We start from the raw sequence: 23,171 nt of genomic DNA on the forward strand, positions 1-23,171 counted from the left end.
CCCGCTCATATGTGGTAGAGTCGGGATTTAGTTTCACAGATTTCAGAACTACAGCAAAATCAGGAGCAACATTCAGATTCTAAATTGGACCAGGCGCGGCAGCTCACACCTGTAATCCTAACATTTTGGGAGGCTCAGGCGGGCAGATCACGAGGTCAGGAGATCGAGATCATCCTGGCTAACACAGTGAAACCCCATCTCTACTAAAAATACAAAAAGTTAGCCGGGCATGGTGGCGGGCACCTGTAGTCCCAGCTACTCGTGAGGCTGAAGCAGGAGAATGGCTCAAATCCGGGAGGCAGAGGTTATGGTGAACCGAGATCGTGCCACTGTACTCCAGCCTGGGCGACAGAGTGAGACTCTGTCTCAAAAAAAAAGAAAAAAAAAAAAAAATTAGCATCTTCACTGAGGTGAAAATACATGCTGGATTTGGAGGACTCGGTAGGAAAAGAGAACCTAAAATATCTGGTTCATAATTTTTCTGTTGATTACATGAGATAATAATACCTTAGATATATTGGGTCAAATATAATCATGAATTCTCTACCTGTTTCTATTTATGTGTCTTTTTTTATTCATTGTTGAATATGGCTAATAGAACTGTTACAATTACATAAGAGTATTTGTTATCTGACATAGCCCAGCCTCTATTCCCTCATACTATTAATTTCTTACTAAAAATTTTCCTAAGGATCCAGCCCTACCACATGCTCAGTTTACCTGTATCAGGGGAGACTGCAGCCAGCTACAGAGTAAAGTGTGTGACCCAGGCCTGACCAAACAGAACACAAATTCCCCAATCCAACATTGGTGAGTCCCCTAAGCCAGCCTAGCTATTCAGCCATTGTTCCACCCCTGTGGCCACAGAGATTGATTCAGAGAAGGACATGCAGCTTAGGTTAATCTAGGCAAAGTGAATTCATAAACTCAGTTGGAAGGTTCAGACAAAGGGTGCTTTTTCCCTCTGGGTCTATTAGCAGGAAGGCTGGTGTGAGCCCGGAGTGCTGGGGCCAACACATGGGGCATAAAATAAAATCCCACAATGAAGCTGACATAAAAGACAGGCAGGGCTGAGAGACACAGGAAAACAGTTCTGATGACATTCTCTGTGTGCCTGAATCAAACCACACCTGAAGCCAGCTACATCTGGATTGCTGATTTGCAGAAGTCACTAAATTATCTTGGTTTCTGCTGAAGCCAAATTGAACCATATTTCCATTGCTGCAGCGAAAGTCCAGAGTGACGCTCCCACTCCTAATTTGTTGTGAGGACCACACATGATAATGAGTAGGAAACTCTTAGGGAGCTATCCACCTTTCCATGTGTAAACGATCCCTGTGGTTTTAGAAAAGAAAAAATAAATGTGAAGAGTAGGCAAACGGAACAAATGCCACAATCAATGATCCAGAGGCAAGTCGGAGTCTGTGTTTGGAAAGAACCTGGTTCAGATCACTTAGGGGTATCTCCTCTGGTTGCCACCAAGTGCACTTTGCTTGTCCACCTGCCACGTCCTGGGGTGCCCCAAACATATGCTGCAACGTCAACAGGGCTTGAACAGCCCCATTCATTGGTGATGTCTACCTAGTTCTTTAGGCACACAATTCTGTTGTTACTTATTCATTTACTCGTTCATTTGCGTATTTATTTATTTGGAGCAGTGATGTCGGCTCAGTGACTTGGGACTGTGTTTGGAGAGCTGGCATGCATTGACAGCTGGGCACAGCTCTCTGGTCAGGCTACTTCTTTCTCAGGGTGCACAGTGAGGAATGCTCCTTCCCTCACCCTGAAGGCCCTCTCAAATCTCTCTCTCCATTTTCTCCTCCTCCACTTTCTGCCTCTCCTTTAAGAATCTGCTTGCCTGGAAAGCCTTTCCTGATAGCCCTGTACTGGTCCAGTATTCCCCTCTCAATTCCCCTCCCAGCCGCCATTACACCTAGTTGTAATTGCCCTACTCATTCATCTAGCTGGTTTTCCCTTAGACCATGCATGGCCTCCTTGTGAGAAAGAATCTGATTTTATCCTGCTCTGTGCCTCCAGGACTTAGCCTTCAATGGCTGGAACCTAGGGGATGCTTAATAGATATAAAATGAATAAATGAATGGAGTGTGAATGAGTAAGTGAAGGAGGGACATCCTTGATTGCTCATAGCTTCCAACTTGCCTCAAAGCTTTTCTGTTGTAAAGCAACTTCCAAGAGGCTCCATTGATGTTTAAAACACAGAGCTGTAAGTGAAACAGACGGAGTGTCTTCCAGCTACCCTCACCTCCTCTACCTGCATCTAACAATGGAGGGGGGTTCCCAGTCTCCCCACCAATCCTGTAGATGGCATTGAGCATCCCAGGCAAGGGCCCAGCTTCGGAGTCTCACCCCTGGGGGTGGTGAGCCCACACTGATGATTAGGACCCTTTTCTGCAGCCACCCCTAGCTGACCCCCAGCTCAACACTCAGCTGTGTCAAGGACAACATTGCATGGGACTTGGTGTCCTATTGCTCCCTTGGAGTCCCCAAAGTGGCATTTTCCTTTCAATTTGTGGTGAGGAGACACGAGAGAGAGAGAGAGAATCTTCCTTCTTCCTAAAGATCATGGAAGGGACAGGGTGCAGTGGCTCACACCTGCAATCCCAGCACTTTGGGAGGCCGAGGCGGGCAGATCACTTGAGGCCAGGGGTTTGAGACCAGCCTGAGCAACACAGTGAGACACCATCTCTACAAAAAATATGGGGAAAAAAAAAATTCCAGGCATGGTTTGTGCCTGTAGTTCCAGTTACTTGGGAGGCTGAGGTGGGAGGATTGTTTGCACCCAGGAGGTGGAGGCTGCAGTGAGCCGAGATGGTACCACTGCATGCCAGGCCAGGAGAGAAAGCAAGACCCTGTCTCAGAAAAATAAAAATAAAAAAAAATCATGGAAGGGAGAGGACCATCCTTGAGGTTACCAGAGGCCAATGGAACAACTGCAATTACAAAATCTCCGGTGACGGCCAGGCACGGTGGCTCAAGTCTGTAATCCCAGCACTTTGGGAGGCCGAGACGGGCAGATCACGAGGTCAGGAGATCAAGACCATCCTGGCTAACACGGTGAAACCCCGTCTCTACTAAAAAATACGAAAAATTAGCCTGGCGAGGTGGTGGCCGCCTGTAGTCCCAGCTACTCGGGAGGCTGAGGCAGGAGAATGGTGTGAACCTGGGAGGCGGAGCTTGCAGTGAGCGGAGATCTGGCCACTGCACTCCAGCCTGGGCGACAGAGCGAGACTCCGTCTCAAAAAAAAAAAAAAAAAAAAAAAATCTCCGGTGACGGACAGTGCAATGGAGACTCCACGGAATGCCTGAATAAGTCACTCTGGAAATGGTTCGTTTTGAGTCCATCCTTGGGCAAGGATGAGGCTAGGATGTGCTGTAAGCAATGCGGATGTCTTTAAATGCTGATTGGAGGTAATTAAGTTGGGAGCAGGAACCTTTACAAGCTTTGTTTTGGCACAGCCATGGGAGGGCTGCTTTGAGGACTGACTCGGGAACATCTTTTCCCAGAATTAAGAAACTCTGAGTCTCACGCTAGACTGGCCCATCTCTGGGCGAGTTCAGATGATTCCGTCATGAGCCAATACGAATATCCTGCCCTGCCCGTGGGTCTGCTACCTGCTGGCAGAGAAATAACAGGTTGGGGCTGCAGACACAAAGCAGGGGCCCAATGGAGGGATAGTTTCTGCTCTTTTGTGTGCCTCCTCTTTCTCTCTCTGCTTCATCTGCGCAGCGTTTCTGTCCCTTGGCAGGAGACCTCCCCTCTGAGGAACGCCGTGCCTCCCTCGCCGGACGCCACAAGATTAAGCAATTTGCTTTTAATTAGGACTGCAGTCATTTCCAAAGGAAGCAGCAGAGAGAGGGAGACAGGCTGGCTCTTTACAGTTGACGTGGATTCGCTGTGCACGGTGAATTCAGACCCCACTGTGACAGCAAAGTTGAGCTTGTCTCTGGTTTCCTGGGCTTCTCTCCCAGGGTGTACAAGCCTCCACTCCCATGCACCAGTGAACAGAAGCATTAGAGGGAGTTGCTGGGAAAGGAAAAGACATGACCCCTTTGGATCCCTTGTATCTGGAGCTGAAATCATATCCAGACAGTTTATTGGACCTGTGCTTTCTGCACTTGCCTGGTGCTGCGGTCTATACAACATTCAAATACTTTTTCCTCCAGCCTAACCCCCCAGGAAAGGTGTCACCATAATTTGTAGGTCTTGCTGGATGAATCCAAACAGCTTTCTGAGGGCTAGGGGGTGGGGCAAAGAGAGGAAAAAGGGCAGGAATGCGGGCTGCGTGACACAGATCCCACCGACATCTTCTACCTTGGAGTTCTGGGCTGGGGACCAAAGTCTGCTGCCTCGCTCTGGTTCCAGGCCAGGCATCCACCCCGGGACCCCTTCATTCTGGAAGCCAAAAACTGGAGCTTCAACCCAGCCTCCCGCTTCAGCTCTCCACTCACCGCTCCCCCCTCCCTGCAGCCTCACATTTTATGACGATAATTGGAAAGGAAAGAAAGGTAGCGCTTTGTTTACAATGCAATTAACATCTGAATAATTTACTAGGAAATAAGCTGGAGCTATATTGAGCACGTAGAGCCTGCTCCCTTTAGAAAGCCAGCTTGAAGTCCTCAGGGCAGGACTGTGTCTGCACCTTCCCCCGGGCTGAACAGGGTCTTCCCGTTAAGACAGCCGGACACCGCAGGTGTCAACACCTGGGACTCTTTTGACAAACCCCAACTGGAAATTTTCTCCAAAAGACACACTCCCTGATTTCGGCTGTCACTCCACAGAACTGTTTTTGCTCTCAGCTCCAGTGCCTCCTCATTCCTGGCTCATTTCCTTCTCCCCACCTAGGGCAACTCACTTCCAGCTGGCCCCTCTGCCTGGCACACGGCAGGCACAGAGCACATTTGCAGGAAATGTCTGCTGAATTGGGAAAATGAGAGGCCCAGGCCTGGTGTTGGTGGAGAGGAAGCCTGGCAGGGGAGAGGGTGCCTTCTGTGTCAAGAGCGCCCGGCTAGGCCTGCAGCTGGCGCTGATTTGTGCTTCTGCTTCAATACATAAAGCCCAGTCCTCCTCCATCACGGCGACCACGGCCCCCAATCCCTGTCCGGTTTTTACACGCGTATCTTTTCTGTGTTTTGCCCTCTGCTCTTGGCCTCAGCACCCTTTCCTTCTCTCTTCTGCCAAACATTTTAGGAAAGTAAATGACACTTTGCGTTTTAAGTATATCCATGGACTTGGGTTGGGGCAGTGGGGAGTTCTTGCTGGGAACAGGGTGGCAGGGAAGAGACTTCCCTCTTTTCTTCCAGCTCTGGACAACGTGGCTGAAATCCATGTAGGTGAATAGTTCCTTTGTGTGACATCTTGGGGATCTGCAAATCGCTTTTCTTTGAATCAGAACGGGGCAAAGGGAGCCACTACTGCCTCCGCACCAGGGTACACAGCTTGGGGATTCATGTGCAGGCTGGATTTCCATCCTCACCTGATCCCTCCAACAAGCATTTTTGTGCAGTGAACAACCTACTCAACCATACACAGCAGACTGGGTACCTAGTAAAGGAAGGCAGCTTGGTGATGAGTCCCATGTCCCGAGTTCTAATACTCAGGCTGCTGAGGACAAAAAGTAAAGAGTAAGGGTCATGAAGCCTGAAACCTGGATTTGAATTCCACTTAGACCATATACTAACCAAATAACATTAAGCAAGTTATTTAACTTCTCAGCACCTCAGTTCTGTCATCAGTGTAGTGGGCTTGAAATAGGTCTTAATACCGTACATACATACACTGTACATCTTATCAAGTATTTAAATATTCCTGGGTTCGTTACTCATTGGTAAGTTTAAGCAAATCATTTCATCTCTATGGGTCTCAGTTTCTCTATATTCAAAGAAGGATTTTATTCACAGTGCCATTTGAAAGTGATAATTGGAGACATTTACTAAATCTATGAATCACTGTGTCCTTCTTCCCTGATGAACGCTAACTTGTGTTTTCTGACTCGAAGGCACCACTTTCATAAACCTCCCCTGTGATTTCACTTGCATCACTAGCAGGGACAGTTGAAAAGATCAGAACTTTTCTGCACAAAGAAACACGATTTTCTGGTACTAGTTCTTGTGGAAATGGATCCTTAGAGGGAATCACAAAGCCACATGACAGGTGAATGTTGAAGAGGGCTTTGTTTCCTTAGCAAGTGTTATGGGTTGAGTTGCCACCTTTCCCTCATATTCCTATGCTAAAAACTGAGCTTCCAGTACAGTAGTTCCCCCATATCCACTGGAATATATTCCAAGAACTTCCCTGGATGCCTAAAACCATGGATATTTCCAAACGCTATGATATGGTCTGACTGTGTCCCTACCCGAAATCTCATCTTGAATTATAATCTCCATAATAGGTGTCAAGGGCGGGACTAGGTGGAGGTAATTGGATCATGGGGGTGGTTTCTCCCATGCTGTTCCAGTGATAGTGAGTGAGTTCTCAGGAGATCTGATGGTTTTGGAAGCATCTGGCATTGCCCCTGCTGGCACTCATTCTCTCTCCTGCCGCCCTGTAAAGAGGTACCTTCTGCCATGACTGTAAGTTTCCTGAGGCCTCCCTAGCCATGTGGATCTGTGGGTCAATGAAACCTCTTTTCTTTATCAATTACTCAGTCTCAAGTATTTCCTTATAGCAATATGAGAATGTAGTAATACACCCTATATATACAGGTACTATGTTTTATACTATACATACCTATGATAAGATTTAATTTATAACTTAGGCACAGAAGTAGATTAACAACATTAATTATACAATAGAACAATTATAGCAATATACTTAAATAAAAGATATATGAATGTGGTTTCTCTCACAATACTGTAATATTTTTGGACCACAGTAACTGAAACAGTAGAAAACAAAACTGCAGATAAGGGGGACCATTGTATTTCAGAATGTGACCTTATTTGGAAATAGGACCTAGGATGATTGTGGAATTAATTAGTTAAGATGAGGTCATACTGGAGTAGGGTGGTCCCTAATCCAATATGATGTCCTCATAAAAAGGGAAAATTTGGACGCACACGCACACACTTGGAGTGTCATGTGAATGTGAAGGCAGAGATCTGGTGATGTATGTACAAGCCAAGTAATGTCAAAGATGGCAGCAAACTACCAGAAGATGGGAGGGCATCCTGGAACAGATTCTTCCTCATGCCCCAGAAGGAACCAACTTTGCCAGCACAGTGATCTTGGACTTCTGGCCTCCAAAAGCAAGAGACAATAAATTTCTATTGCATAAGCTACCCAGTTTGCAGTATTTTCTTATGCCAGCCTAGCAAACTAATCCACCGGGTAAGATAGTTCTTCCTTCATGTATCTGAAGCCCACAGCACATCCACATCATGTGATTCAACTCTCGGTCCCAGCAAAGCTACATAATCCCACATATCATGGTCCTTTTGTAATAGTTCCTGAATTATGAAAGCTGTGCATCTTAAATCTTTCATTGCCAAAGGGTGACTGTCATTATTTATACTCCTTTTTTTCTCACAAAGGATTCAAAGTAGCTTAAGAGAAATACATAATGTAAGATGGGACAAGCAAAAATATATATATAATACTATGACCAGAAAAAAAAAAAGTGAGTTAGAAGATTTTTGGGAGGATGGAGTTGGTGAAGTTTCATCTTCCTGAGCAGTGAAAACTACATAACTGATTGTGTTGTCTTTTTGCCTTGGCCACCAGGGTGCTCAGAATGACATTTGTAGCTCAACTGTTTTCACTGTTCAGAATGTGGCTCTGAGCTTCTTGGTGGTCAGTTACTGACCACTCCCATAATGGAAGTGATGCTTTTCTAGCATGCCACCTGAAAATAATGGACCGAAGAGCTAAATGTAAGTCCCTTAAGAATCTTAGGAGACAGATACAAATTTGAGATTATGATAGGAAAGCTCATACTATGTGAAGCCGGGAGGGAGTGCTCAAACTTGTTACTGTTCTCAACTGACCGACTGCCATGAGCACACCCAGTGCCTTCTGTGTGCCACCTCCTGGATGATAGCATCGCATGAGAAATCAAATGTAGGGATGGGAGTCAGGCTCGTGGTGTTTTAAAAATTGAGGAATTTTACATTTTATTAAAAATCCAGATTTTTGTTTCCTTTGTCATAAATCAGAAAGATCTGGCGTGACTGGTCCCCGTGCACTTCTACATAGCAATGATGGCCTAGAGCTGTTCTTTTAGATGGGACATAGGCCGCAGTCCCTACTTTTCCCTTTTCTTCTTTTACCAGGCCCCACCACATGTGGAGCTTGTGCCCCATCGTTTATTAGCATCCTCAGGGCAAGGTAGTGCAGTAGTGACAGTTCTCCCCATTTCATAGGTGAAGACCGGAGTCACATAAGCTTTGACATAAATGTCACTCCCTGAGTTTTACAGTGAATCAACCCATGCAACTGCATACTGGGCCATGCAAGATGAGGTGACTTTCTCAAGATCACTAGCTAGGAAATGCCAGGGCCAGAAGATTGCAGTGAAGGTTACATAAAATAACAAAATGATGTATGTTTGGTGACTAACCTATCTGAAGCTCAGCAAAGCTTACACATACACACACGTGCACACGCACACACACACGGTGACAGGCTTATAAACGTTTAATGATTACTTCACCATGGAGAGACCTGGAACCTCAATTTGTAAAGTTTGCCAATTTATATGGTGTAAAGGCTCCCATGGTGGCTGATTTCAAGCTACGAATGTGAAGTCAACTGGCTTTTGCAAAATACCTGGAAATGTAACAGTTGGCGTTTGGGGGCTGCTACAAGCCAGCTCTAGCCTATTATGATGTGATCTCCCATTGGCTCACTAGAGCCAATCCTTAAATTTATACATGATGTTTTATATTATATATTATGCTATGTTATAGATTATGTTGTTAAAAGTATGCATATATTATGTTGTTAAAAGTATACATATACTTTATATATGCACAATATATATTTAATAAAAAATATATAATTAAAGTAGATGAGATACCATTTTAATAAATTATATATCGTTTTAATAGAGAACATAATCATTATACATATTTTATTTCCTATTAAAGATTATATGATAGAATAGGAAATGATATACATATTACATTTTAAAAGATTATAAAGAAAAGAGTAGAATATCCACAAAGGTTAGTTCCTTCCTGTCCTGTTCACAGAGCTCAGCTTTCATGGATTAGAATCCAAGGAGAAACGCATATCAAGGTACTGGATGCTTCATTAGCGATGGAATGGACACCAGGGAGGCAATGATTTGTTAATGGTCTGCAACTGGTGATGAGATCTCTTGGGCCCACATCCGGCTGCTTATCTGATGGGAGCGATCATTTCTGGGTCCTAGCAGAGTGTGGAGAAGCAAACTGAGATGACACATCCCATCAACAAAGACTCTGTTTTGTCCTAGACTGGCATGCTTTGCTCTAAGAAGTCTATCACGCCGGGGCTCCACTTACACACATACACAGTACACCTACACCTATGCACGGACACACGTCCATATATAAATGCACAGGTATACACACATATACATACACACATGCATACAAGCACACCTGTGATTGCGTGCACACACACACACATATTCACAACCAGCTGTGGGCACATGCCACATGCACACACATACACAGACTCTTCTCTGGAATCTTCCTGCAAATTACAATGAGGGATTGAAAGCCTTGATGTTCCCCAAATTCAAGGCCAAAGCCCTATATTTAGCCCTATATTTAGGCACCTTCTGTGGTTAAATAGATGCCATCAATAGTGAAATCTTCTTTAAAGCTACTATTCACTGAGCTTGTACTATGTCCCAAGACTTCATGTACATTCAGTCACTCACGCCTTACAACCAGGCCATGAGGCAGATACTATTCTTTTCATCTGCATTTCCCCAGGAGAAACTGAGGCTCAGGAAGCTGGAACTGTCTGCTCAGGGTCACACAGCTGGCCAGTGGCAGTTTTCTTCCGCTTCTCAAGGCATTTCTATGTTCTCCCCAAATTCATCTTTCAAGTCCCCACACCAGGAGCTGATGGCTTCAGAAGCCAGTCTCCCCAGTTCACGCTGAGACACGCATTGGTCTTGTTCAAATCCTTCGTTATTTGTCTGTGTAGATTCCATACATTGTACCTAAAAAGCCCTAATTTGAACAAAGGTTTTTTCTCCAGGGACTCAGAGAGGAGTCAGCTAGAGCATGTAAGGAAAGTCCGGCCTTCCATTCACAGAGAAGGGACCTGCTCTTAGGAAAATGCATTAGCAAGAAGGGTGCAGGAAGCCATAAACCTAAAGCCCTGTGATTTTAGGCATGCAGTTGGAGAAAATTTCACCCAGTCGTGTGCAAAACCTATGACTCACTTTGTAAAAAGAGCAAAGTCTGTAAGAAATGAGATTCTTTTATTTTATTTATTTATTTATTTATTTATTTATTTATTTGAAACAAGAGTCTAACTCTGTCACTCAGGCTGGAGTGCAGCGGCATGAGCTCGGCTCACTGCAACCTCTGCCTCCCAGGTTCAAACAATTCTCATGCCTCAACCTTCCAAGTAGCTGGGACTACAGGTGCCCACCACCACAACCAGCTAATTTTTGTATTTTTAGTAGAGATGGGGTTTCGCCATGTTGGCCAGACTGGTCTTGAACTCCTGACCTTAGGTGATCCGCCTGCCTCAGCCTCCCAAAGTGCTGGGATTACAGGTGTGAACCACCGTGCCTGGCTGAGATTAATTTATTTTTACAGGTCATTTTAGACAACATTTGCAAAACACGTACTGTGCATCAGACATGTGCATTAACACTTCTCAAATAACACTGCTGATGACCCATTGGGACCTGGCGTGCCAATTACACAAGAAAAGTGCTTCTCTTGCTTTCTTCTCACTGCTGCTTAATTTATTTTTACACCAAAGGGTTATTCATCATTTTGTTCACTAGACTTGACTGTAACTCACTTTTCTGGGTTTCTCCAAATCGAGCTCACTTCTAAAGGGCTTGCTGGTTGTAAAGATACTTAAAAGGGAGACCGTTGGGCTAACCTTTCTCTTACCACATGTCACACTTTTTATTTGTCGGTTTCACTGGTCATCTTCCCCTAAGATGACTTGATGCCCTCTTGGAAACATGGGCTGGGTCTCCACCTTGGCATCTCCAGCCCTCCACCATGCCATGCAGGACTCAGCATCTGGAAAGTCTGCACACATAGGCTTGATGCTGCAATACTTAGGGCAGGCAGGCTTTTCACTGTTTTGGGCAAAGTCTCCCAAGGTGCCTGTTTTGTAAATGGCTGATACTCCTTTGAAAGTGAGAGATCTGACTATTCAGAAATCCTGCACTTCAGAGTCACAATTAAGGCTGTTTTCAGAAGTGGTTTGAATGTGCATGAAATGGTCATGGTCATGTGTCCCCCACACTGTTAATAACCTTGGCATCTGCTCTGGCCACTGTCAAGGCAAGTGTTAAAGACTAAAATGGGAGAAAGCTGTGTGTGTGTGTGTGTGTGTGTGTGTGTGTGTGTGTATACTTCTGTATATTGTACATACAGGAGTAAGGAAGAGAGCATGCTGTAAGGAAACCAAATGGAGACTTTGGTGTCATCTTGGCTTGTGTTGCAATCCTAGCTCTGCTTCTTGCAAGTTACATGTCATCCAAGATTTAATAATCCCCCATGTAAAATGGGAACACGAAGACGTACATTGCAGGTGCAAGAGAACCCCAGGCTGCACGACCACTGTGTGGCCTGTTTGAGATTGTACAGGTGAGAGACACAGTCACACATCCTGCTTGAAATGCTTCAAGAATGCCTCAACTCCGTTAAAGTCGGGCTGAGGGGACCTTGCATCCCATTTTACAGTGAGGGAGACAAAGCTGGTTGAGGAGGTACCCAGAGCCAGCCACTGCACATTCCACCCACGAAGTCCTCCAAGGAGGCCTGCGTGCCCCCTCATTTCACAACTGAGGGAAGGACACCTCCGAGAGCTCGTGCGGGTCACCCAGCTTCACCGTGGAGGGGACTGGGCTCTGAAAACCCTGGCATGACTCTCTGCAAACTTCCAGAGCACGAGCTGCTTGGCCATGACATTCACTAAGTTCACCAAGAGAAACCGTAGGCTGGCATTGGTCATGGCTCAATCCTAGCACTTCCTTTTCACCCCCTACACAATAGAAACTTCTGCCTTGGCTGGAAAGGGGGTTCCCACATGCTGAGAAGTGGGCAGCATTCCCTTTTCACCTAGAGTGGGACACAGGCCAGGCGGGAGGTTTCCGCCTCTGCAGGGGCTGCTGGCCTGGGCTTCTAGGAGGCCTGTTTGTGGAGACAGGAGTCGGCCCCAGGGCACCGGGAAGCCGGGGCTACTACTGAGCATATTTCTGGGGCTGGAATGCCATCCCTTGGAGAGCCTGTCTCTTAGAGACGCCAGGTCTGAGCAGGCTTTAGAAAACAGCAGAGGCCCCGTGGCGTTGGGGGAGCAGGGGGGAGAGAGTGGGGGCAGGGGGTTCCCACACGCCAAGCTACAAGGCCCTTTGTGGGGGGTTCCCTCAGGCATTTCTAATTACAGGAGTTATTTCTGCCCCGCAGATTATGTGGTTCCTGCACTTGGCGTGAGGAATGAATCGAGTCATTATTAACTCAGCAGTGTCAGCCCGGGGACCAGAGGCACCCGTTTGGCGGCAGAGCAGTTAATACACGGGCGGATTAGGTGCTCTTAGGCTTCGCCACAATTAGAAACTCAGGACGTTTGAAATATTAACTGGGGCATGTGGGTAAGAGACAGCGCCTGGCTTCACTGCCAAGGAGATAACAGCCTGGAGGAGGCTGCAGAGAATTATGTAAGGAACGGGGCAGTGGGAAGTGGCATTTGCTGGGTACTCATTGTGCGTCAGTGGCTCCTGCAAACATTCCTCACTTTATCTTCCCTGGAACCTCGAGGACAGGATTGTTTCCTCCATTTCGCAGAGGAGGGAAGAGGGCGGAGCTCAGAGAGGGCGGATCAGTTCCCCTAAGTCTGCACAGCGAGGACGTGCAGAAGCTGCCTTCTCTTGGCACGGTCCTCCGTCCTTCCCTGAGCCCTGGATGATCCCTGCCCGTGTCCCAGAGGCACTGAGATGCTCATAAAAAGTAAGAAGCGCTCGGAAGAAATAAAATGAAAGCAATAATGATCACGGTAGCTGGTATTTATCAAGCACGTATTCCATGCGTGTGCCGTGCCACACTTCACAGACACTACTTTTCAACCTTGGGACCGTCCAGAGAGGTAGGTAGAATTAATTATTGTCCCCACCGTGTGAGAGACCGAGACATCCTAAGATTAACAAATACACTGAAAGAGCCAGAATCAAGCTTGACTTCAGGCCTGTCCACCTCCAAAGCCCCTTCAATCTTGAAGATACTGTCATGTGCCTTAGCTCCCAGAGGCAGAGGCAGCGATTGAGTCTCGGCTTTGCACATCCTAATCTAGAGCACTGCACTTTGCAGCCCTGTCTTGCCTTCATTAATCGTTCATTTATGTACCAGGAATAAGCATTTATTAAGTAGCTCTATGCTTTGAGCCTACACAAATCCACCTCTTTCACCATCCCTGTCGTCCTGTGGGGTAGTACTTAATTTTTTTTTTTTTTTTTTTTTTGAGATGGAGTCTCGCTCTGTCACCCAGGCTGGAGTGCAGTGGTGCAATCTTGGCTCACTGCAAACTCTGCCTCCCAGGTCCACGCTGTTGTCCTGCCTCAGCCTCCCGAGTAGCTGGGACTACAGGCACCCGCCACCACGCCCGGGTAATTTTTGTATTTTTAGTAGAGATGGGGTTTCACCTTGTTAGCCAGGATGGTCTCGATCTCCTGACCTCATGATGCGCCTGCCTCGGCCTCCCAAAGTGCTGGGATTAGGGGCGTGAGCCATCATGCCCGGCCAGTACTTATTGTTTGTTAATCTCTTCTTGCTCTGGATAAGAAAACAAAGTTTCCAAGGATAGTATATTGCTGCAGAAACAGTCTGCTCTGCTCCTTTGGATGCAAAGATGCAAAACCATAGACGTTCAGAAACAGGTCCACGTTACGTAGATCACAACAGGAGTGAGGACAGCAGACGACAAAGCCAACGAGAGGAAGTGCCGGAAGTACCAGCGTGGATTCTGCATAGGAGATGCCCAGCAATCATGGGATGGAAACGATCGAAACAGATCACTGGGGCAACCAAAGAGACCAATATATTCATCATCGAAAATAAAATTTGACATAAGCCCATGCATCAGGAACTTGGGTTGCTGCTGTTGTTGATTTGCTTGTCTTTGTTTTGTTTTGATGAGAGAGGTCTTCTGGCCACAGGCACTTCACTGAGGTCCCTATTTACAGTCTGGAGAACAGACAGGCACAGTCAGAACCAGATTCCTTTGGCTCAGTTCTATTTTCCACTTCCCTAATTATGACATTCCTTCCCTTTGGACATGGTTCAAGTTCTCCTTTCCCTCGAGTTGCACCACTACCACCTGGATGCAGGAAGGAAGCAATAGATGGTGTGTTTCTAAGAATGATAAGGAAGAAAAGCCAGGAAAGGGGGCTCTTGCTGCCCTGGCTTTGCAGCTGTCTCGGCCCCAGCACATGCTGCCTTGAAACACACCGTATTCACAGAGCCAGAAGGTAAGCAGCCTCAGCAGAAGGGCTGTGTGAATCACCTTTGTACGGGTGTGGTGCCTAGTGCACAGTAGGTACACAGGAAGTCCCGACCAGGTGCATGAGTACATGGTTCAGCACAACCTCAACTAATTTCTTCTTCTTCTTCTTTTTTTTTGTTTTTCTGAGACGGAGTCTTGCTCGGTCGTGCAGTCTCGGCTCACTACAGTCTCTGCCTCCCAGGATCAAACGATTCTCCTGCCTCAGTCTCCTGAGTAGCTGGGATTACAGGTACACACCACCACACCCAGTTAATTTTTGTATTTTTAGTAGAGAAGGGGTTTCCCCATGTTGACCTCATGATCCGCCTGCCTTGGACTCCCAAAGTGCTGGGGTTACAGGCATGAGCCACTGCACCCAGCCAACCTCAACTAATTTCTAATGATTATGAGTAAAATATGGAAACTTTAGAATGGGATGCTGTTACTTTTAACATATAAATTAAAGCAGATCTGATACTAATTCCACGCTACTCTCGTATTTACTCACTTGGCTCTTGGTCTGTTTTCTGGAGTGGGAAAGACAGGAACAAGTGGCCCAAAGGAAAAAGCTGTGCACACTTCCCAGCCAAGCTGTGTCCTCTGCAGCTCTTGGTAAATGCTTGTTGCTGACATATTGCTATTACGTGGTGATGTGGCGTTGTAATATCCTATCACCCTCTCACAATTTGGGAGGAGGTTAATTAAAATCTGCCTCCATACATGGGTGAAATATCTTATCGGAATGATATGTATTAATAGAATCTCTTCCCCAGCCATAGATTACTAGTACTTGCCAGCTGTTTTTATTCCCCATCTTGAAAACAAAAGAGTGAGCTACTTACACCATTGTATGCAATGCTTCTGACTTACCCATCACAAACTGAATCATAGATTCGTGCTTTTGACATTTGTATCTAATTTCTAAATGTTATGACACATTTCCCCTATGTTGGGAAGGTGAAGGGCACTTGTTTTCCTGTTTTTCCCAAGCTCCTCTCTTTCACACTTGAAAATGGGGAAAGAGAAGGTATAGAACAGGGGTTGCAAACTTTTTCTATAAAGGCTCAGATAATAAATCTGTCTGGTTTTGCAGACTGCACACCGCCCAAGGCAACCACTCAACTCTGCTGTTGCAGTATGTAAGTAGCCACAGACAACAGGTGAATATGTGGGGTGGCTGTATTTTACTAAAATGTTATTTATGGATTCCAACATTTCAATTTCATAACATTTTCACAGATCAAAAAATCATAACGCTTTCTGTTACTGTCTTCAACCATTTAAAAATATAAAAAGGACTTTAAACTCACAGCCATTCTAAAAAGGCAGTGGCCAGCCCTGGCTCAGAAGCCACAGTTTGCTGATAGAAGAGGAACGACAATTATTTGTTCCCTTCCATAGCAAGAAGAAAGATGTTTTGCAGGGGTTCAGTGACTGAAATATTTATGTCTAAATTTATATCTACTAGGAACCCCAAAATGTGACCTTATGTGTAAACAGAGTCTTCACATGTGTAATTAGTTAAGAATCTCGAAGTAAAATTATCCTGATTTTAGGGTGTAACTTAAATCCGATGACGAGGGTCTTTGTAAGAGAAAGGAGAGGGAGATTTGGACACAGAGAGGCACAGAGCAAAAGGTCATGTGAAGGCTATAGGCAGAGCTTGGAGGGCAGACACAGCCACGGAGTGCCAGAGAACGCCGGCAGGACCCAGAAGCTGAGACAGAGGAATGGGATGGGCCCTCCCTCGGACCCTTCAGAGGGAGAGCGGCCCTGCCCACACCTTGATTTCAGACTTGTAGCCTCCAGAATTATGAGAGAATAAAGTTCTGTTGTTTTAAGCCACCAGACGTTTAGGATTCTCTTACAGGAATCTAATATAGGGGATGAAAGGTGTTTTGCTGAGAAAGAAGAGGACCAAGATATCAGCAATGACATAATCCTCGAAATAATTGGGAAAGTAACCCTAAGCAAAGATTTTCAAAGAGCGACATAAAGAGCTGGGTCCAGAGAATATCCTTTTTTTTTTTTTTTTTTAAATTTTAGAAACAGGCTCTCACTCTGTTGCCCAGGCTGAGATGTAGCAGCACAATCGTGGCTCACTGCAGCCTCAAACTCCTGGGCTCAAGCAATCCTCCCATGCTGGCATCCCAAAGTGCTAGTATTACAGATGTGAGCCACTTCACCCGGCCAAATATTCCTTGTTTTAATTTTAGTGACAGGGTCTTGCGCTGTTGCCTAGGCTGACATACAGTGGTGCAGCACGATCATGGTTCACTGCAGCCTCGGACTCCTGGGTTCAAGTGATCCTCCTGCCTTGGCCTCCTAAAAGATTGGGATTACAGATGTGAACTACCTTGTCTGGCTGAATATTTTTTATATAAGAAATTCCATCTCCCAGTAGCCGGTGTGGCTGAAGAGAGGCCTTGGAAACACAAGAAGGTGTGACAGACACAAATAGGGCAGAGGAAACAGCTTCATTCTCCAAAGGGTAAACCACACCCAATAGATCTGGGGGAATCTGGTCCTGGCTGTAATGGGAACTCAGACAGTGTAGGAGCTGCAGACTTAATCCACACTGATTTTCAGGAGGCATTTGCACACCAACCAGCAATAAGGGTGGACAAAAAGTTAGTGTGTATGTCCTTGTCTTTGAAGGAATGCAGAGCAAGGATTAAGAGCAGAGTCTAATGGGACTGGTTGGGGTCACACAGGAAGGAGGTAACAAGGGTAAGATCATTCTGCTGGAGGGACTTTTGAAATAAAGATAATTCTCACTCCAGGCAGTCAGGGCTAAGAAGCACACCTGAGGCTTGGTCTCCTGCCTCTCTCCTTGGTGTCCAAGATGACCCGGAAGCTGTCGTTTTGCTTCCTTCTGGGAAAACTGTTAAACTGGGACATTTGCTTCAACTTCAGTGATGATGGGCTTCTTTCAGGAAGAGACTTCAAAGTCTCATCCCCCACGGCACACCAACCCCTGACAAACACACGTATTTCATGTTGACCAATCAGGAGATGCTGACCCTCTCCATCACCTCCAGGCTATGTCTGGCAGCCCCACTAAATGGGGGACTTTCTGGCTCTGGGGACAGTCTGGCTGGATGGCTCAAGCCTGGGCTTCCAGGGGGCAGTGGTCTGTGCTGAGGGATAAGGAACTTCTCACATTACTGGAGGGAGAATATGCCTTACGAGGGTTGATTTAGTAATTAATTTCAAAAACTAAAGAGGGACCTATTTTCTTGTACCCAGCCATTCTCCATCTAGGAACAAATCCTAACAAAATAATATCAGGAACAAATGCAGAGACTGGTGTGGACCCTGTAACCGGGGAACCAGATTTTACCTCCTGCAAGACAGGCATCTGACTTGTCGTCGGTCACAAGTGACCTATGTCTGCCTGGATGATGTATTTCACTTCTTTAATCTCAGCTTCTCATCAGTAAAATCACAATAGTAGTCACACCTACCTCACAAAGTTGCTTGGAGGATTAATTCAAATGAGGTAGGTAACATGGTACGAACACGTGGAATATATCCAGCAAATGGTAAAGCCACCTGTGTTTTTTTTTTAAATAAAGATTTTTATCTATGTGATAGTTTTGATTGAGAAAAATCAAACCACTAAAATGTCTAAAGAGGGAGAGAATTAAACATTTACATATGTACACACACAAAGATGTATGTGTGTGAAGAAATGTTAAACAGTCTGTAAACCATCATTTTTGAGAGATAATTAATATGTAATTATATAGGGAAAAAGCATGATAGAATATTAAATGGGTAAAGCAAAATGAAAATAGGTATTATAGTAACATCCTCTGTTATTATCATTTACACACACACATATGCACACACACACGCACACAAATACAAAGACAGCCCTACAGGAAAAACAACAGGATTTATAGCAAAATAAAAATATTGATTTTGTCTAGGAGAATGGACAATGCTGAGTTTCTTCTTTACGCTTTCAATCTACTTTCAATGCATATGTATTGTTTTAATGATGAAAATTAAAATATTAAGAAAAAATAGCATGGATTTTATAGTCAGACATGTACATTACAAAGTATGACTTTCTGCTTATGAATTATATAGCCTTGGGCAAATTCTTTTACTGACCCTATTTCTTTATATTTAAAAAAGGGCAAATGGAGGAATAATTGAATGCATCTTAAAGGGCCATACGGAGAATGAAATAAGACAGGATGGGGCAAAGGTATTTACTTGAGGTCAGAGGATCTTTGTGAGAAGATTCGGGACAGTTTTAGCATCAGCATGTTTAGCAGCTCACAGGAAATACTGAGACAGGGCCTCATCCCTTGGACACCGGAGCTACAGCACCGTTTCTTGGGTGCAGGGCTCCAAGGAGGAGCCACAGAATGCTGCTTTGAACGACTTTGGAAGATTATTGCCCGGCCCATGTAATCTCCCCTTATCATAACAACTCGTTTCAGAGTCCACTGGAAATCCCAGATTGATTTCATTGATGAATCACATCTGTTAATTGCATTGCATGGGCCAAGAGGATCAACACACAGGGAAATCTTTAAAACGACACCCAACAGATAGGAACAGAAAGCCTGGTATGTGTATGTGAGAGTGGAGTTCAGTTTCTGGCAAAAATTAATGATGATTAAAAAAAACAAAACAAAACACCGAAACACGTACGGATTTTGTTTGTTGTGTTTTTTTGTTTTGTTTTGTTTTGTTTTGAGACGGAGTCTCGCTCTGTCGCCCAGGCTGGAGTGCAGTGGCCGGATCTCGGCTCACTGTAAGCTCTGCCTCCCGGGTTCACGCCATTCTCCTGCCTCAGCCTCCCGAGTAGCTGGGACTATAGGCGCCGCCACCACGCCCGGCTAGTTTTTTGTATTTTTAGTGGAGACGGGGTTTCACCTTGTTAGCCAGGATGGTCTCGATCTCCTGACCTCGTGATCCGCCTGCCTCGGCCTCCCAAAGTGCTGGGATTACAGGCATGAGCCACCGCGCCCGGCCCACATACGGATATTTTTATGTATCAGTTTCCGGGAGAAGCACAGGTTGTTTGTTGGTTTCATCCATTTACTTTTTACAGGAACCCTTTTTACAAATGAGGAGACCAAGGCTTCGGAAATGTAACATGTGGAAGACACAGAGCAAGCAGATGGCTCAGCTGGGAGTCAAAACCCTTAGAAGGCTGAAAGTTCAGAGCTCAGGTGCCAAACCACCATGCTCAGGTGCCCCTTGCCCACTGCACTCCACTGGCCAGGGCCTCTCACAGGCCCTTGCTGGGTTTCAAAGCTGAATATCCTCCGTGGAGTCAGGGAAGGATGAGGGGAAAGAGAACACAATACTCTTTGTCTACTGACTGACAGCAAAGGACCAGTTTGCGTCAGACACTCCCTCATCCCTGTCTCATCCAGCAGGTAGTTTTGAAATATTCCACCAGAGGCCCTTTTATTATTATAGTTGCTCCTAAATGTTTTGATTGTGGTGTATTATAGATGTTATTTCAAATCAGCTTTTAGTCTGATAAGACACTAATTCATACATACATGATCATTTTTTTTAGCAGACCATCCTTAATGAAAACAATACATCAGCCACTGACTCTTACTAAAGGGGACTTAATCCCTCACAGCAAGCCTTTCTTCACACAGTGACCTCTCATGAAGTGTCAGTAACCTGGCTTAGGGGTCAATGAGAAATTGAAAGAAAGAAAAGAGAGACAGAGAGAGAGAAAAAAAGAGAGAGAGAGAGAGAGAAGGAAAGCAGGGAGGGTGGAGGGGAAGGGCGGAAGGAAAGGAGCTGTTATGAAAGGAGCTCCATTTCATCGATGGAAGGGGGTATGTCTTTCTAAGATATTTGCTGAGCTATGCAGATCCTCTGGGAGAGGCACTGGGTGTGGTTCATAGAGCACTAGATTAGGAACCTGAAATCTTGGGTTCTAAGGTCAGTACCGCCAGTTACCAGTATGTGTCTTTGAACAGTTGCTTGTTCTCTGTTCTTCTTCTTTAGTAACCTGAGATTGCCCCTGCCTTGCCTAGCTGGGGTGTCTGCATCTCTGTTTGCCTAGGACAGTCCCAGGTTACACCTGTTGTCCTAATGTGAGTATTAATAGCACCCTTTCACCTCTAGAAGTGACCCCGTTTGGGTGATAAATTACATAATCACCCCATGTCTAACTTACAGTGTTATGATCACTAAGAAGATAAGGGACTGAAAATGCTTTACAAAAGCTAAAGCCCTATTATAGGCTAAAGGGATTGAAGGCACATCTCAATTCCTCTGAATGCTACATGTAAGAAATCAGGCCAGGAGTGGCCTGTACTCTCAGTGCTTTGGGAGGCCGAGGTGGGAGGATCACTTGAACCCAGAAGTTCAAGAGCAGCCTGGGCACCATAGTGAGACCCCCATCTCTAAAAAAAAATAATTAGCTGAGCACAGTGGTGAACACTTGTAGTCCCAGCTACTCAGGAGGCGAGTCAGGGGGATCACTTGAGCCAAGGAGTTTGAGGTTGCAAGGTTGCAGTGAGCTATGATCGTGCCACTGCACTCCAGCCTGGGTGACAGAGTGAGACACTATCTCAAGACAAATTTAAAAAAAAAAAAAAAGAAGGAAAAGTAAAAGAAACCAACATTGGTTTCACAAGAGTTTTTGGTAATATAGATAAATGTTCAATATTATAAACTGGGTGTGTTCAAAATGATGTATGCAGTGTTATCACTATATACATGAGCAAAAAATATTTCATGGAGACACACAAAGTGACAACATGGGTGCCTTTGGGGAGACTGTTAGGGGCTAATACAGCTGGTGACTTTAAGTTGAAGCCAAAGCTCATTTACTATTGTGAAAACCCTAGGGTCCTTAAGAATGATGCTAGATCTGCTTTGCCTAGGTGCTGTAAGTGGAGGAACAATGTCTGAATGACAGCACATCTGATCACAACATGGCTTACTGGATATTTTAATCCCACTGTTAAGACCTACTGCTCAAAAAAAAAAAAAAAAAGATTCCTTTCAAAATATTACTGTGCATTACAGCAATGCGTCTGGTCACTCAAGAGCTCTGATGGAGATGTAAAAGGCGATGGATGTTGTTTTCATGCCTGCTAACAGAATATTCCATCTGCAGCCCATGGACCAAGGAACAATTTTGAAGTTCAAGTCTTTTTTGTTTAAGAAATACAATACATGTCATAAGGCTATAGCTGCTATAGGTAGCGATTCCTCTGGTGGATCTGGGCAGAGTAAATTGAAAACCTTCCGGAAACGATTCACCATTCCAGATGCCATTAGAAACGCTTGTGATTCATGGGGGGAGATCAAAATATAGACATTAATAGGAGTTTGGAAGAAGTTGATTCTAATTCTCATGAAGCACTGAAGGGTTCCAGGCTTTAACTCAGATGTGATAGAATCAGCAAGAGAACTAGAATTAGAAATGGAGCCTGTGGGAGGCTAAGGCAGGAGAATCGCTTGAACCTGCGAGGTGGAGGTTGCAGTTAACTGAGATCGTGCCACTGTACTCCAGGAGACAGAGCAAGATTCAATCTCAAAAAAAAAAGAAAAGAAAAGAAAAGAAAAGAAACGGAGCCTGAAGATGTGACTGAATTGCTGCAGTCTCATAATAAAACTTGAATGAATGAGATGTTGCTTCTTACAGATGAAAAAAGAAAATGTCTTCTCGAGATGGAATCTACTCCTGATGCTCTGAACATTATTGAAATGATAACAAAAAATTTAGAATATTCCATACACTTAGTTGATAAAGCAGCAGCAGTGTTTGAGAGGTTTGAGTCCAGTTTTGAAAGGAATTTTGCTGTGGGTAAAATGCTATCAAATAGTGTCATATGCCACAGAGAAATTGTTTATGTAAGAGTGAGCCAATGAATGCAGCAAACTTCATTGTCATCTTACTGTAAGAAATTGCTGTAGCCCTTCCAACCTTCAGCAACCACCACTGTAATAAGTCAGCAGCCATCAGCATAGAGGCAAGACTCTCCACCACCAAAAAGATTGTGGTTTTCTGAAGGCTCAGATGAATCCTAGCACTTTTTTAGCAATGAAGCATTTTTGCTTTGTTTTGTTTTTTGTTTCTGTTTTTGTTTTTGAGATGGAGTCTCACACTGTCACCCGGGCTGGAGTACAGTGGCGTGACCTCGGCTCACTGCAACCTCTGCCTCCCAGGTTCAGGCGATTATCCTGTCTCAGCCTCCCAAGTAGCTGGGATTACAGGCACCCACCATCGTGCCCAGCTAATTTTTTGTATTTTTAGTAGAGATGGGGTTTCACTATGTTATCCAGGCTGGTCTTAAATTCCAGACCTCGTGATCCACATACCTCAGCCTCCCAAAGTGCTGGGATTACAGGTGTGAGTCACTGCGCCCAGTCCCCAGCATTTTAAATTAAGGTATATACATTTTTTTAAAAAACACAATGCTACTACAGACTTTATACTATGGTAGAGCATAAACTAGCATTCCCCAACCTTTTTGGCCCCGGG

The 23,171-nt window shown here is 45.1% G+C and overlaps 1 protein-coding gene across 1 annotated transcript in view; it reads right to left on the reverse strand.

Moving 5' to 3' along the window:
* Window positions 1-23,171, reverse strand: part of MAF (MAF bZIP transcription factor) — a 391,888-nt gene that overhangs the window by 220,136 nt on the left and 148,581 nt on the right. The gene's annotated exons all lie outside the window — the stretch shown is intronic.

This window comes from Macaca fascicularis, chromosome 20 (genome assembly GCF_037993035.2).
Source record: "Macaca fascicularis isolate 582-1 chromosome 20, T2T-MFA8v1.1".
Lineage (NCBI taxonomy): Eukaryota > Metazoa > Chordata > Mammalia > Primates > Cercopithecidae > Macaca > Macaca fascicularis.